A 13,798-nucleotide genomic window follows, 5' to 3' on the forward strand; every position below is an offset into this window, starting at 1 on the left:
TCACCCCGAAAGGAAATCCTGTACCCATTAGCCAGTCAGTCCTCAGCCTCTGGCCATCACCAGTCTGCTTTCTGTCTCTCTAGATTTATTAATACCTGTTCTGGACCTTCATATAAATGGAATTATACACTATATATTTTGTGTATAACTTTGACCTTTTGTGTCTGGCTTTTTTTTTTTTTTTTTTTTTTTTTTTGAGACGGAGTCTTGCTCTGTGGCCAGGCTGGAATGCAGTGGCACAATCTCGGCTCACTGCAACCTCTGCTTCCCGGGTTCAAGCGATTCTCCTGCCTCAGTCTCTAGAGTAGCTGGGACTACAGGCACGCGCCAGTACACCCAGCTATTTTTTTTTTTCATATTTTTAGTAGAGATGGGGTTTCACCATGTTGGCCAGGATGGGCTTGATCTCCTGACCTCGTGATCCACCTGTTTCAGCCTCCCAAAGAGCTGGCATTACAGGTGTGAGCCACCATGCCCGGCGTGTCTGCCTTCTTGAGCATAATGTTTTGAGGCTTATACAAGTTGTAGTATGTATCAATCCTTCCTTCCTTCTTATGTCTGAATAATATGCCACTGTATTTATATACCACAGTTTATTTAGCCATTCATCTATTAATGGAATTTGGATTGTTTCCACTTTTTGACTGTTATAAATAGTGCTGCTATCAACGTGCATGTACAAGTATTTTTTTAAGTGCTTGTTTTCAGTTCTTTGGGGTATATACCTAAGTGAAATTACTGAGTCATATTCTATATTTAGTTCTATATTCTATATTTAGTTCTATGTTTAGCTTATTGAGGAACAGCCAAACTGTTTTTCACAGCAGGTGTGCCATTTTACATTCCCACCAGCAATACAAGAGGATTTGAATGTCTCCTTATCCTAACACTTGTTATTTTCCATTTTAAAAAATTATAGCCATCCTGGTGGTGAAGCGGTATCTTATTGTGATTTTATTTGCATTTCTCTAATGACTCTTTTTTTTTTCTTTTTTTTTTTTTTGAGGCTGAGTCTTACTCTGTCCCCCAAGCTGGAGTGCAGTGGCACAATTTCGGCTCATTGCAACTTCCGCCTCCCGCGTTCAAGCAATTATCCTGCCTCAGTGTCCTGAGTAACTGGGACTACAGGTGTGTGCCACTACACCAGCTAATTTCTGTATTTTTATTATAGTTTCACCATGTTGGCCAGGCTGGTCTTGAACTCCTGACCTCATGTGATCTGCCCATCTTGGCCTCCCAAAGTGCTGGGATTACAGGCGTGAGCCACTGCACCCAGCTGACATTGAGCATTTTTTCACATATTTATTTTTTCATTGGGTTATTTGTCTTTTTTTTGTTGAATCATACCCCCTTCATTTTTAAAGGATGTTTTCACTGGATATAGCAATCTGAATTGACAGTGTTTTCCCACAACACTTGAACAATTTTGTGCCAATTCCCTCTGGCCTCCATGACTTCTGATGAGAAATTGGCTTTCTAACTTGGTTGAACATGGGAGAAAACCCAACAAAACAACAAAATTAAAAAGAAAAAGAGAAAGAAATCTGCTTTTATTCAAATTGCTTTCCCCTCACTGCATTCAATATTTTTTCTTTGTCTTTAGCTTTCAGCAGTTTGACTATGATGTGTGTCTTAGTTCATTTAGTGTTACTATAAAGGAATACCTGAGGCTGGGTAATTTATAAAGAAAAATGGTTTATTTGGGTCATGATTCTGATGGCTGGAAAGTTCAAGATTGGGCATCTATATTTGGTGAGGGCCTCAGATTGCTCCCAACCGTAGTGGAAGGTGAAGAGAAGTTGGTTTGGGCAGAGATCAATGGCAAGAGAAGAGGAAAGAGAAGAGGTAGATGACATGCTCTTTTTAACAACCAGTCCTTGCAGGAACTAAAAGTGAGAACTCATTTGTCCGTGAGGGAGGGCATTAATCTATTCATGAGGGATCCACCCTGATGACCCAAATACCTCCCATTTGGCCCCACTTCCAATATTGGGGATCAAATATCAACATAAGTTTTGGAGGGGACAAACATCCAAACTATTACAATGTGCCTTGGCCTGAAGTAGTTTGGATTTATCCTGTTAGGAGTTCATTCAGCTTCTTGAATTTGTAAGTTTATCCCTGTACCAAATCTTTTGGTACTTTTTTTGTCATGTTCTCTTCCTCTTCTCCTTCCAGGAATTTGCTGATGCAAATGTTAAATCTTTTTTTTTTTTTTTTTGGAGACTGAGTCTCGCTCTTTCACCAGGCTGGAGTGCAGTGGCACGATCTTGGCTCACTGCAACATCCGCCTCCCAGGTTCAAGTGATTCTCCTGCCTCAGCCTCCCCAGAAGCTGGGATTACAGGCACGCGCCACCATGCCTAGCTATTTTTTGTATTTTTAGTAGAGATGGGGTTTCACCATGTTGGCCAGGATTGTCTTGATCTCTTGACCTCGTGATCCCCCCACCTTGGCCTCCCAAAGTGCTAGGATTACAGGCATGAGCTACTGTGCCCAGCCTAAATCTTTTGTTATAATCTCACAGGTCCCTGAGGCTCTCGGCTCGTTTTTTCCCCCAGTCTATTTTGTTTGTTTTTCAGATTGAGTTTTGTTTTGTTTTGTTTTTGAAACAGGGTCTTACTGTGTTACCCAGGCTGGGGTGCACTGGCACGATCTTTGCTTACTACAACCTCTGCCTCCCAGGTTCAAGCCTCAGCCTCCCAAGTAGCTGGGATTATACGTGTGTGCCACCATGCCCGGCTAATTTTTCTTGGATTTTTAGTAGAGATGGGGTTTCGCCATGTTGGCTAGCCTGGTCTTGAACTCCTGGCCTCAAGTGATCTGCCTGCTTCAGTGTCCCAAAGTGGTGGGATTACAGGCATGAGCCATTGTGCCTTGTCCAGATTGAGTAATTTCTACTGTTCTTTCAGCTCACTTATTCTTTCCTTAGGGGGTAGCCTCATTACCACTCACTGAGTTTGGGTGAAAATCCTGACTCTCTATTAAGTTTCTTCTGCTACCACCCCAACAGGAAGGGGAAGGGATGACTCCTAATATACTTGCTGGTGGTAGAAGTCTAGGCAGCCCATTCAGTCTTTGCCGGAATAGGAGAGGACAAGCCACAGTTTGTTTCTGCATTTGGCTGGAATAGAGCAATTATTGTCTAAAAGTTTTCTGTTTTGCTAGACTGCCTCATTCCTAATCCTTTGGCTAGAGATAACAGACTTTTGTTAGGGATTTTTTAGGCTGCTCCTACTGAGATTTCCAGGTTGCTGATTCCTTCAGCTCCAAGTATGGGGTATATGAGGCAAAAAGAAAGTCCACAGAAATCAGCATTGTGTCCTGCCTTTGTTTCTGGGGCTCCTAACTGGTCTACCTCCTTCTCTCCACATTTCAGTCTTCTTAGGGTTGTTTTATATATAATGTCCAGGGAGGAGGACTAGGGAAGATCACATCTACTCAATCCTCCCTGATCCATTCTCTTTTATTCACTTGTTCATATGCCCATCACCACGCCCAGCCTAGGTGTATTTTTATATTTTCAATACCTAGTCTGGCACATGATCTGTAAATGTTTTTAAAAAGGAAAACAGGCCAGGGGCAGTGGCTCATGCCTGTAATCCCAGCACTTTGGGAGGCTGAGGCTGGCAGATCACCTGAGGTCAGGAGTTTGAGACCAGCCTGGCCAATATGGTGGAACCCCGTCTCTACTAAAAATACAAAAATTAGCTGGGCGTGGTGATGGGCATCTGTAGTCCCAGCTACTTGGGAGGCTGAGGCAGGAGAATCGCTTTAACCCAGGGGTGGAGGTTGCAGTGAGCTGAGATCACGCCATTGCACTTCAGCCTGGGCGACAGAGCAAGACTCTGTCTAAAAAAAAAAAAAAAAAAAAAAAAAGGAAAATAGAACTCAGAGTGAAGTGAATCACACTCCTTCCTCATCCACCATTATTGCTGGCAAGAGGAGGAGGCTTAATCCTGTCTTGGTGCTTTGACGAGATTCTTTCTGGTGCTTTCATGTTGAGACAAGTGGCTAGCTCCCATAGCTCATAGTTTTCTTCCTCCCTCCTTTCTTAACAAAAAATTACCAGCAGGTGGCAGAATAATTGATGAAAAAGTACTGTTGACCAAAACAGGAGGCTGACTTCCTCTGCAACATAGAAAAATAAATTCTGCTACCTTGTCCCCACCCTGGGTGAGATCCCAAGATGTTGTTTTGAAGGTTAGATGCTTTTTGTTTTTCAGCCTTTGTCCAGTGAAAACAGCTAGGGTAAAAGGAAGTGGACTCTGTTAGGCTCCTTGGTGACACAACAGTATTCTTGTTGTCTTTGTGAAAATAAATGTCTAGCATTTAGTTACTTGTCTTCCTCATTTATGGCATTTAAACCTATAGAAAGGTGGAGACTGGATGAGTGGAAGATTTAAACAATGTTTCTTATGGAGACTGGATGAGTGGAAGATTTAAACAATATTTCTTAATGTTTTAACATTGATATTTCAAAAGCAAAACAAGACCAGGCTTGGTGGTTTATGCCTGTAATCCCAGCACTTTGGGAGGCGGAGGTGGGAGGATCGTGTAAGCCCAGGAGTTTGAGACCAGCCTGGGCAATACGGTGAGGCCTACTATCTCTGCTACCACACACACAAAATTAGCTGGGTGTGGTGGCTGGAACCTGTAGTCCCAGCTACTCAGGAGGCTGAGGTAGGAGCTCACCACTGCACTACAGTCTGGGCAACAAAGTGGGACCATGTCTCAAAACAACAACTACCAGAATCCCCCCAAACTCCGTATCTCACCATCCATTTTTTTTTTCTGTCAGGCCCTGCTGATATACACGTCAGTGATGATTCAATCTTTCAATTTTTAAATTCATTATCAAAAGTATTTTCTGATGTAAGAGTGTGTTTGAGGAGTGGGGTTGCTTTTAAAAATTTCTGCTTGAACTCATGGGCACAGGATTCATCACTTGGGGTCATCTGACCAAAAAAGACCTGAAGGGGAGGCTTTTAATTGTTTCATTTTTTCCTCAACCTTTTATTTTTTTAAAACTTCAAGCTTACAGAAAAACTGAAAGTACAATATAGTGAACACAATTCACTAAGATTTTTTTCTTTATTATTATTATTATTGTTGTTGTTGTTGTTGTTGTATATTTTTGGTACAGACAGGATTTCACCCTGTTTCCCAGACTGATTTCAAACTCCTGAGCTCAAAGCAATCCACCCGCCTCAGCCTCCCAAAGTGGTGGGATTACAAGCTTGAGCCACCGTATCCAGCCCGCATTTGCTTTCTTTTCTCGCTCATGAAGTTAATTTGCAACACATTAACGCATGCACCCCAGTTTTCTTTCTCTTCACTCCTCTTTTCCTTCCTCGCAATTTTTATTTTGTGTTGCTCTTGTCGCCCAGGGTGGGTGCAATGGCGCCATCTCAGCTCACTGCAACCTCTGCCTCCCGGGTTAAAGCGATGCTCCTGCCTTAGCCTCCGGAGTAGCTGGGATTACAGGCGGGCGACACCATGCCTGGCTAATTTTGTATTTTTAGTGGAGACAGGATTTCACCTTGTTGGCCAGGTTGGTCTCGAACTTCTTTTTTTTTTTTTTTGAGACGGAGTCTCGCTCTGTCGCCCAGGCTGGAGTGCAGTGGCGCAATCTCGGCTCACTGCAAGCTCCGCCTCCCGGGTTCACGCCATTCTCCTGCCTCAGCCTCCCGAGTAGCTGGGACTACAGGCGCCCGCCCCTGCCCCCGGCTAATTTTTTCTTTTTTTTCTTTTTTTTTTTTTTTTTTTTTTTTTTGAGACGGAGTCTCGCTGTGTCTCCCAGGCTGGAGTGCAGTGGCCGTGATCTCGGCTCACTGCAAGCTCCGCCTCCCGGGTTCACGCCATTCTCCCGCCTCAGCCTCCCAAGTAGCTGAGACTACAGGCGCCCGCCACCACGCCCGGCTAGTTTTTTGTATTTTTAGTAGAGACGGGGTTTCACCATGTTAGCCAGGATAGTCTCGATCTCCTGACCTCGTGATCCACCCGCCTCGGCCTCCCAAAGTGCTGGGATTACAGGCTTGAGCCACCGCGCCCGGCAATTTTTTCTATTTTTAGTAGAGACGGGGTTTCACCATGGTCTCGACTCCTGACCTTGTGATCCGCCCACCTCGGCCTCCCAAAGTGCTGGGATTACAGGTGTGAGCCACCACGCCCGGCTGGTCTCGAACTTCTGACCTCAGGTGATCCGCCTGCCTCAGCCTCCCAAAATTCTGGGATTACAGGTGTCTGAGCCACCGCGCCTGGCTTCCTCATGGTTTTTTTTTTTTTTTTTTTTTGAGACGAAGTTTCACTCTTGTTGCCCAGGCTGGAGTGCAATGGTGCAATCTCTGTTCACTGCAACCTCCGCCTCCCGGGTTCAAGTGATTCTCCTGCCTCAGCCTCCCGAGTAGCTGGGACTACAGGCACTCGCCACCACGCCTGGCTACTTTTTGTATTTTTAGTAGAGACGGGGTTTCACCATGTTGGCCAGAATGATCTCGATCTCTTGACCTGGTGATCTGCTCGCCTCGGCCTCCCAAAGTGCTGGGATTACAGGCGTGAGCCACCGCGCCCGTGACCTCGTGAGTTTTAAAGGTTCAAGACCCTGAGCTTCTCTTAGTCTCCCACTAGTGAGTTGAGCTCAGATCCTGCTGAGCACCAAGTACCTGTTGGCCGAGTGATTTTCACTTGTCAGTAATATTTGTTTTAACAGTTTGGCCTACAATTCACACGACATGAAAAAAAGGTACAGTGGGCCCAGGATCTCCTATTGTTACTCTCATGACGTCCTTTATATTCCTTAAGTAAAAGTTCCTGGTTGTTTTTGGCAAAGACGTAGCTGGGTCTCTACTTTTCTAATGGTCACAATTCAGGAAATCATTGCAACTACAAGGAGGTGAGCTTCCTCTCTGTCTCACCCTCTTCTCTCCGGACGTTCTTCTCTGGTCTTGGAGACTGTAATCACGTGTACGCGATGCTCCCTAGGCTCTGAGAGCCGGGCTGGAGAATTCTTTCACAGTGTTTTCTACTCCAGGAAAGAAGTACCGGGAAGAAGCCCCAACATAGGAAAGGCCCAGTATGGAAGTATCTCAGAATCTAGGCAGTGAAAAATAATATGTAAAAGAATAAGTGGAAATAAACGTTTAGTTAGAATCATATAATTTTTTTTTTTTTTTTAAGGAAGGATCTAGCCCTGTCATCAAGCTGCAGTGCAGTGGCGCGATCACGGCTCACTGCAACCTCTGCCTACCGGGCTAGAGCGATCGGGCCTCCCGAGTGGATGGGACTACAGGCAAGCGCCACCAAGCCCGGCTACTTTTTTTGTGCTTTCGATGCGATGGAGCCCGGGTTTGCCACTTTGCCCAGGCTGGTCTCGAACTCGTGAACTGAAGCAATCTGGCCACTTTGACCTCAATGTTTCAGGAATTACAGGCATGAACCACAGCACTTAGTAGAATCATATATTTGTAACAGGAACGCTTTAACAGCTTCCCTGGTGGTCTAGTGGTTAGGATTCGGCGCTCTCACCGCCGCGGCCCGGGTTCGATTCCCGGTCAGGGAAGGAACGATTTACTTCTTTTTCTGCTTTTCCCTCAGGATCTTTTAAATAAACGTTATCTGCTAGTCAATCTCCCCCATCCCACTAAAATCTGAAATACAGAAAATGTAAAAAAATACAAATAAATCGCTCACAATTCTATCACCTAAAGACCACTCTTAATATCTAGATTTTGAAACAACGTGGATGTATGCTATACGTACTATTTTATCTCCAGCTGTTTTTGTTGTTGTTGAGACGGAGTTTCGCTGTCTTTGTCCCAGGCTAGAGTGCAGTGGCGCGATCTCGGCTCACTGCAAGCTCCGCCTCCCGGATTCAAGCGATTCTCCAGCCTTAGCCTCCCAAGTAGGTGGGATTACAGGCCTGCGCTGACACGCCCAGCTAATTTTGTATTTGTAGTAGAGACAGGGTTCACCATATTGGTCAGGCCGGTCTCGAACTCCTGACCTCAGGTGATCCACCCTCTTCTGCCTTCCAAAGTGACGGGATTATAGGCATGAGCTACCATACTCGGCCAACACCAGCTATTTTTAAGGTTAACAATATATTTCTAACACTTTGCAGTGGAAATAAATATCCTTCAGTAACGTATTTTCTTTCCATTTAATTACTGAATTTTCGAAAAGGTCATATATTTACATGGTTTAGGATTCAAATATGCAAAAGGACAGAACTGATAAACCTGACTTTAACCTCTACCATTTATTTTCTCTCTAATGATGTAACCGCTGTTAAGTTTCTTAATTATAATGTTAGAGATGTTTTATGCAAATGCAAGTACATGCATATATACATACGTATATATATTTAAACATTCTCTCCCCCTTGTACAAATGGAAGTAATCGATACATACTTTCTGCACTTTGCCTTTTCCATTTAACAGTATATTTTAGAAGTACTTACAGATTAGACATGAAGAACTTCCTTATTCTTTCTTCTGGCATATAGCATTCCGTTGTATGGATTTTCCGTAATTAGTTTAGCCAGCTTCCTACTATAAACACTTAGGTTATTTCTAGCTCTTTGCTATTTGGGAAAAAAAAAAAAAAAAATGTTGTCGTATATGGTCTTGTACATATGTAATTTTGCCCATGTGTGGAATAAATGCCCAGGAAACTAGAATTGACTTTTCTTAAAGCTGTGAAACAAGATACTACCACAGAATTTTCTTTTTTTTTTTTTTTTTTTTTTGAGACGGAGTCTCGCTGTGTCGCCCAGGCTGGAGTGCAGTGGCCGGATCTCAGCTCACTGCAAGCTCTGCCTCCCGGGTTTTTACGCCATTCTCCTGCCTCAGCCTCCCGAGTAGCCGGGACTACAGGCGCCCGCCACCTCGCCCGGCTAGTTTTTTTGTATTTTTTTTTAGTAGAGACGGGGTTTCACCGTGTTAGCCAGGATGGTCTCGAACTCCTGACTCGTGATCCGCCCGTCTCGGCCTCCCAAAGTGCTGGGATTACAGGCTTGAGCCACGGCGCCCGGCCGACCACAGAATTTTCAATGGGAGAAATTCTAGAGAGCTTCCTTTTAATTTTCCTCTTGTAGGTTTTTCCTGCAGTCTAAATTTCTTAGTCCAGAAATAAACGGGAAACCCAAACCTGGTTATTTAGTTCTCATAAACAAAGGAAGGAGTGTCGTTTCAGAAGCGTTGGTGGTATAGTGGTGAGCATAGCTGCCTTCCAAGCAGTTGACCCGGGTTCGATTCCCGGCCAACGCAGGTTTGGTCTTTTTCCTCTCAGCTTTTTAGACTGAGTAGGCTTGGAAACCGAGCAAAGCAGGGAACAGAGGAAAAGAGCTTTTGACAACTTTTGTGTCCTGCGTCTGCACCAGTATGGTCTGTCCCTCCCACAGCAAACATCTGTATTTTGATAACTGCACGTGCGAGCCAAGCCCATCTGATGGGTTCGGCCGCCAGCGTCGCCTGAGTTAACAATAACTCTCCTTCTAGGGGTCTAGGGAAGTGTCTGAAATAGAGGCTGGTTGGGTTTGTTTTTCTGAATCTGCAGAGGTGGCTCTGATATACTGATGAGTGAAGATGAGGAAGTCAGCACAAGCTCCCACAATGCCAGCGAGAGAGTACGCAGCGCTTCTTGTGCCTGTGATGGAAGCAAGAAATAATTAAGACGGGGCTCTCATCCCCTCCCCAGCTCACTTAGCTCCGTTTTTCTTCCGCTTCCACCATTCTGGGAAGAGAAACCTCAATTCCATGGTACAGGCTGCAGATGTAATTTGTAAAATCCTTCGAGGCTGCCCCTCGCATCCCTGGGCTTGATTGATTCTTTGGAGGGGGAAGAGGGGAATGGAGGCGGAGAGGCGAGAGGCGACGTGGTCCCTGGTTGCAGCTGACGCTTTCTGCTTTCTAGTCAGGACCTGGGCCCGCCGCCGCCCGGCGGAGCGGGTGATGCTACAGCTATCATCAACGGATTTAGCGTCTAAGAACTGATTCGGGTGTTGGAGCTTCGAGGTTGCAGAATGGAAAAGTTTGGAATTGATTGATGTGGACCTCATGCACCTGCCAAATAGTAGCACGAAACAGCCATTCCTCTTTCAAGAGGCATTAAATCCAGCTACAGTACGCCGCCTTGCTGGTGGCTCGCCGTGATCGTATAGTGGTTAGTACTCTGCGTTGTGGCCGCAGCAACCTCGGTTCGAATCCGAGTCACGGCACGTTACTCCTAACTTGCTTTGGTGGCCTTTCTTTTTCTTTTTTTTTTTAATCATCACTTTTAAAAGAGTTACATGCTTGTAATTCTGCTTTTGCTTAAGGCATCCCCGCGGAAGTGCAGCCCACAAATTCGGTGAATAACAATAGCTCCAGGCCGACGTGGTGGCTCCCGCCATTAGGTAATCCCAGCAGCTTTGTGAAGTCTCGGAGGCGGGAGAATCCCTGGAACCCAGAAGTTCGCGACCAGCTTGAGACGCCTCCACGCACGCTTAGAAAAAAATTTTTTTAAAGATGGTGGCGGGCGCTTTTGGTCCCAGCTACTTAGGGAGGGTGAGGTGGGAGCATCGCTTGAGCCCGGGAAGTAGAGGCCGCAATGAACTATGATCTCGCCACTGCACTCCAGCCTGGGCAACAGAGCGGGACTCTGTCTCAAACAACAATAGTTCCAGTTGGCTCACACTGCGGCTCGCCCACCAAGGCGCTAGGCAGCCCAGGCGGGAAGCTTTAGAGCAGTATGGAGGCCCACGGAGCTGGGACCACGGCTGTTCTTTCGGCCTTCACCTGAGCAGAGGAGAGGACCCTTCCCTGGTGACTCTGGAACTCAGTGCCTCTTCCAGGATGGAGAACTAAAATGCTTTGCAGAGAGGTCTTTGCACCTCTCATCTGAGTTTCCTCGGGCTCTTTCGCACCCTCCTCTGAAGTCGGTGAGGAGGTTCCCTCAGTGGAAGGAATCTGCGGAAACACTAAGGTTTCAGACAGGACTCGTGATTCCCGAGTCTTCCGCGAGCCTTCCTGGCTGTCTGCAGCCCCCATCGCTCTCTAAACCTCGGATTCCTCCGTGGCAAAAAGCTATTATGAAAAGGCTATTGCCGTGTCCACCAGTCCTAGGTCCTGAAACTTCTTTCACAGGAAATAATATACAATTAGATCATACAACCTCTACATCAGTGGAAAATGATTTCATATAGGAAGCACGAGCTAACGGTTGCCCGGCTAGCTCAGTCGGTAGAGCATGAGACTCTTAATCTCAGGGTCGTGGGTTCGAGCCCCACGTTGGGCGCTGCGATTTTATTTAACCCTCTCGGTTTGCTACCATAGAAACATGAAGTTCTAAATCGCCACAGCGGCTACTGCCCTTATATGGTAACTGACTCCAGAAATCGTCTCCATTCACCCCAAATTAATCAAGAAAACAGGAATCTGGGCCAGGCGCGGTGGCTCACGCCTGTAATCCCAGTACTTTGGGAAGCCAAGGCGGGCGGATCACCTGAGGTCAGGAGTTCGAGACCAGCCTCAACATGGAGAAACCCCGTCTCTACTAAAAATACAAAATTAGCCGGGCGTGGTGGTGCATGCCTGTAATCCTAGCTACTCGGGAGGCAGAGGCAGGAGAATTGCTTGAACCTGGGAGGCGGAGGTTGCGGTAAGCCGAGACCAGGCCATTGCACTCTGTCTCAAAAAAAAAAAAAAAAAAAAAAAAAGAGAAAAGAGGAATCTGGGGATTCTAGTGTCTGTAGTGACCACGTACTTCTAATCCACGATGGGTTTCTCAACTGGGCAAAGGCAGACAAGCTGAGCATCTCTGAGGAGAGTCCTAAACCAGTCCGACAGTGCTCCACGGAGAACAGCCTTAGGACGGCTCCAGAGGGAAATACTGGTTCTCTTTTTGTTGGTGGGAAATTTTGAATGGGGTTTTGAAAGGCCTTTGTAGTGAGTTAAAATATTCTCAGCTAGGTGTTAGGGAGCATCTGTTTGCTTTTTAGGTTTTGAAGCCTTCATCAGCCGCAAAGGTCTGTAAAATACAACCAGTTTAGGAAGGTCAGGAAAGAGAGGAGAGGGCTCTAGAAAAGAAGTTGAGGAGGCGGAGGAGAGAAGCGGAAGAGCAAAGAAAAGGAGGAGCAAAGACAAACGGGTAGGGCAGCGAGTAGGGAGTTTACAGTTGCAGTCTTATTTGATGAGTATAGGCTGCCACTCCAGAGTGCTGGGCCCACTACTTTGAATTAGTTATTGATCCACTGGAGAACTTTTTTCTATTCCCGAAAGCCTGGAGTTGTTTGCCTTGGAGTTGTTTGCCTTACATTTGTTCCTGCTAAATTATCTTTAACTGTTGCTTTGGCTGGAGTAGGTTAAGTTGGTTTGCCAGGTGGGTGGAAGCCAAGATTGGCACCATTCAATTCAAGAGACACTCCAATTTTTTTTTTTTTTTGGGGGGACAAAGTCTCGCTCTGTCGCCCAGGCTGGAGTGCAGTGGCCGGATTTCAGCTCACTGCAACCTCCGCCTCCCGGGTTCAAACGATTCTCCTGCCTCAGCCTCCTGAGTAGCTGGGATTACAGGCGCCCGCCATCACGCTCAGCTAATTTTTGTGCTTTTAGTAGAGACAAGGGTTCACTATGTTGGCCAGGCTGGTCTTGAACTCCTGACCTCAGGTGATCTGCCTGCGTTGGCCTCCTAAAGTGCTGGGATTACAGGCATGAGGCACCTCTCCCGGCCTGAACATTCATTTTTAATTCCTCGTACAGATCTTTCACCTCCTTTCCCTAAGGATCATTTACCAGTACTTTTTATTTTTTAAGAATATAAATATGCTTTAGTCTCACATATAGTCCACCAACCATCTCCAAAATGACGAGTTATTCTCAAAGTGTAGTCCCAGGACAAGCATCTTCAGTATCACCTGGAAACTTGAGACAAATGCAAACTGTTGAGTGCCACCTTAGACCTATTGAATCAGAAACCCCCAGGGTGGCTCCAATAATCTGTGACTTAACAAGCTCTCTAGGTAATTTGGAATGTTCAAGTTTGGGAACCACTGCAGTAGGGCAGCCTCCTTCCCTATTAACCGAGGTATATCATGTTCTTGGATAGGAGACTCAACATCATGAAGACAGAGCCTCTCCTTTACTTTGTGTCTGAATTTAACATGGTTTTCATAAACTGTCCAAAGAATTTTTTCTTTTTTATTCAAACTAGACAATATGATTATAAAGTTCAAAAGTAAAGTATCAAGCAGAAATATCCAAGGAATTCTATTCTTTTGTTTGTTTTTTTTTTTGTTGTTGTTGTTGTTTTTTGAGACAGCATCTCGCTCTGTTACCCAAGCTGGAGTGCAGTAGCATGATCTTGGCTCACTGCAACCTCCACCTCCCTCAGGTTCAGCCGATCCTCCCACCTTAGCCTCCCAAGTAGCTGGGACTACAGGCGCTTGCCATCATGCTTGGCCGATTTTTTAACTTTTTGTAGAGATGAGGACTCACTGTATTACCTAGGGTGATCTCGAACTCCTGAACTCGATATGCCCACTTCAGCCTCCCAAAGTGTTGGGATTACAAGCCTGAGCCACTGTGTCCCACCTAATAGTAAATTTTTCTAAAGTTTATGTTGGGGAGGTTTTTTTTTTTTTTTTTTTTTTTTTTTTTTGAGACAGAGTCTCACACTTTCGCCCAGGCTGGAATGTAGTGGCTAGATCTCGGCTCACTGCAAGCAGCTCCGCCTCCAGGATTCACGCCATTCTCCTGCCTCAGCCTCCCGAGTAGCTGGGATTACAGGCGCTCACCACCACACCTGGCTAATTTTTGTATTT

The 13,798-nt window shown here is 45.7% G+C and overlaps 1 protein-coding gene, 4 non-coding genes and 1 pseudogene across 6 annotated transcripts in view; 4 read left to right on the forward strand and 2 right to left on the reverse strand.

The window, feature by feature from the left end:
- The window catches only part of LOC126931509 (neuroblastoma breakpoint family member 3-like), an 833,099-nt pseudogene that overhangs the window by 563,877 nt on the left and 255,424 nt on the right, over nt 1–13,798 (reverse strand). The window lies entirely within an intron of this gene.
- RBM8A (RNA binding motif protein 8A) overlaps nt 1–13,798 on the reverse strand; it is a 165,504-nt gene that overhangs the window by 104,933 nt on the left and 46,773 nt on the right. The window lies entirely within an intron of this gene.
- On the forward strand, nt 7,489–7,560 carry TRNAE-CUC (transfer RNA glutamic acid (anticodon CUC)). Its single transcript has one exon. It is a non-coding gene; the product is annotated as a tRNA-Glu (tRNA).
- On the forward strand, nt 9,198–9,269 carry TRNAG-UCC (transfer RNA glycine (anticodon UCC)). The gene has a single exon. It is a non-coding gene; the product is annotated as a tRNA-Gly (tRNA).
- TRNAH-GUG (transfer RNA histidin (anticodon GUG)) lies at nt 10,148–10,219 on the forward strand. The gene has a single exon. It is a non-coding gene; the product is annotated as a tRNA-His (tRNA).
- On the forward strand, nt 11,205–11,277 carry TRNAK-CUU (transfer RNA lysine (anticodon CUU)). The gene has a single exon. It is a non-coding gene; the product is annotated as a tRNA-Lys (tRNA).

Source organism: Macaca thibetana, chromosome 1 (assembly GCF_024542745.1).
Source record: "Macaca thibetana thibetana isolate TM-01 chromosome 1, ASM2454274v1, whole genome shotgun sequence".
Classification (NCBI taxonomy): Eukaryota; Metazoa; Chordata; class Mammalia; order Primates; family Cercopithecidae; genus Macaca; species Macaca thibetana.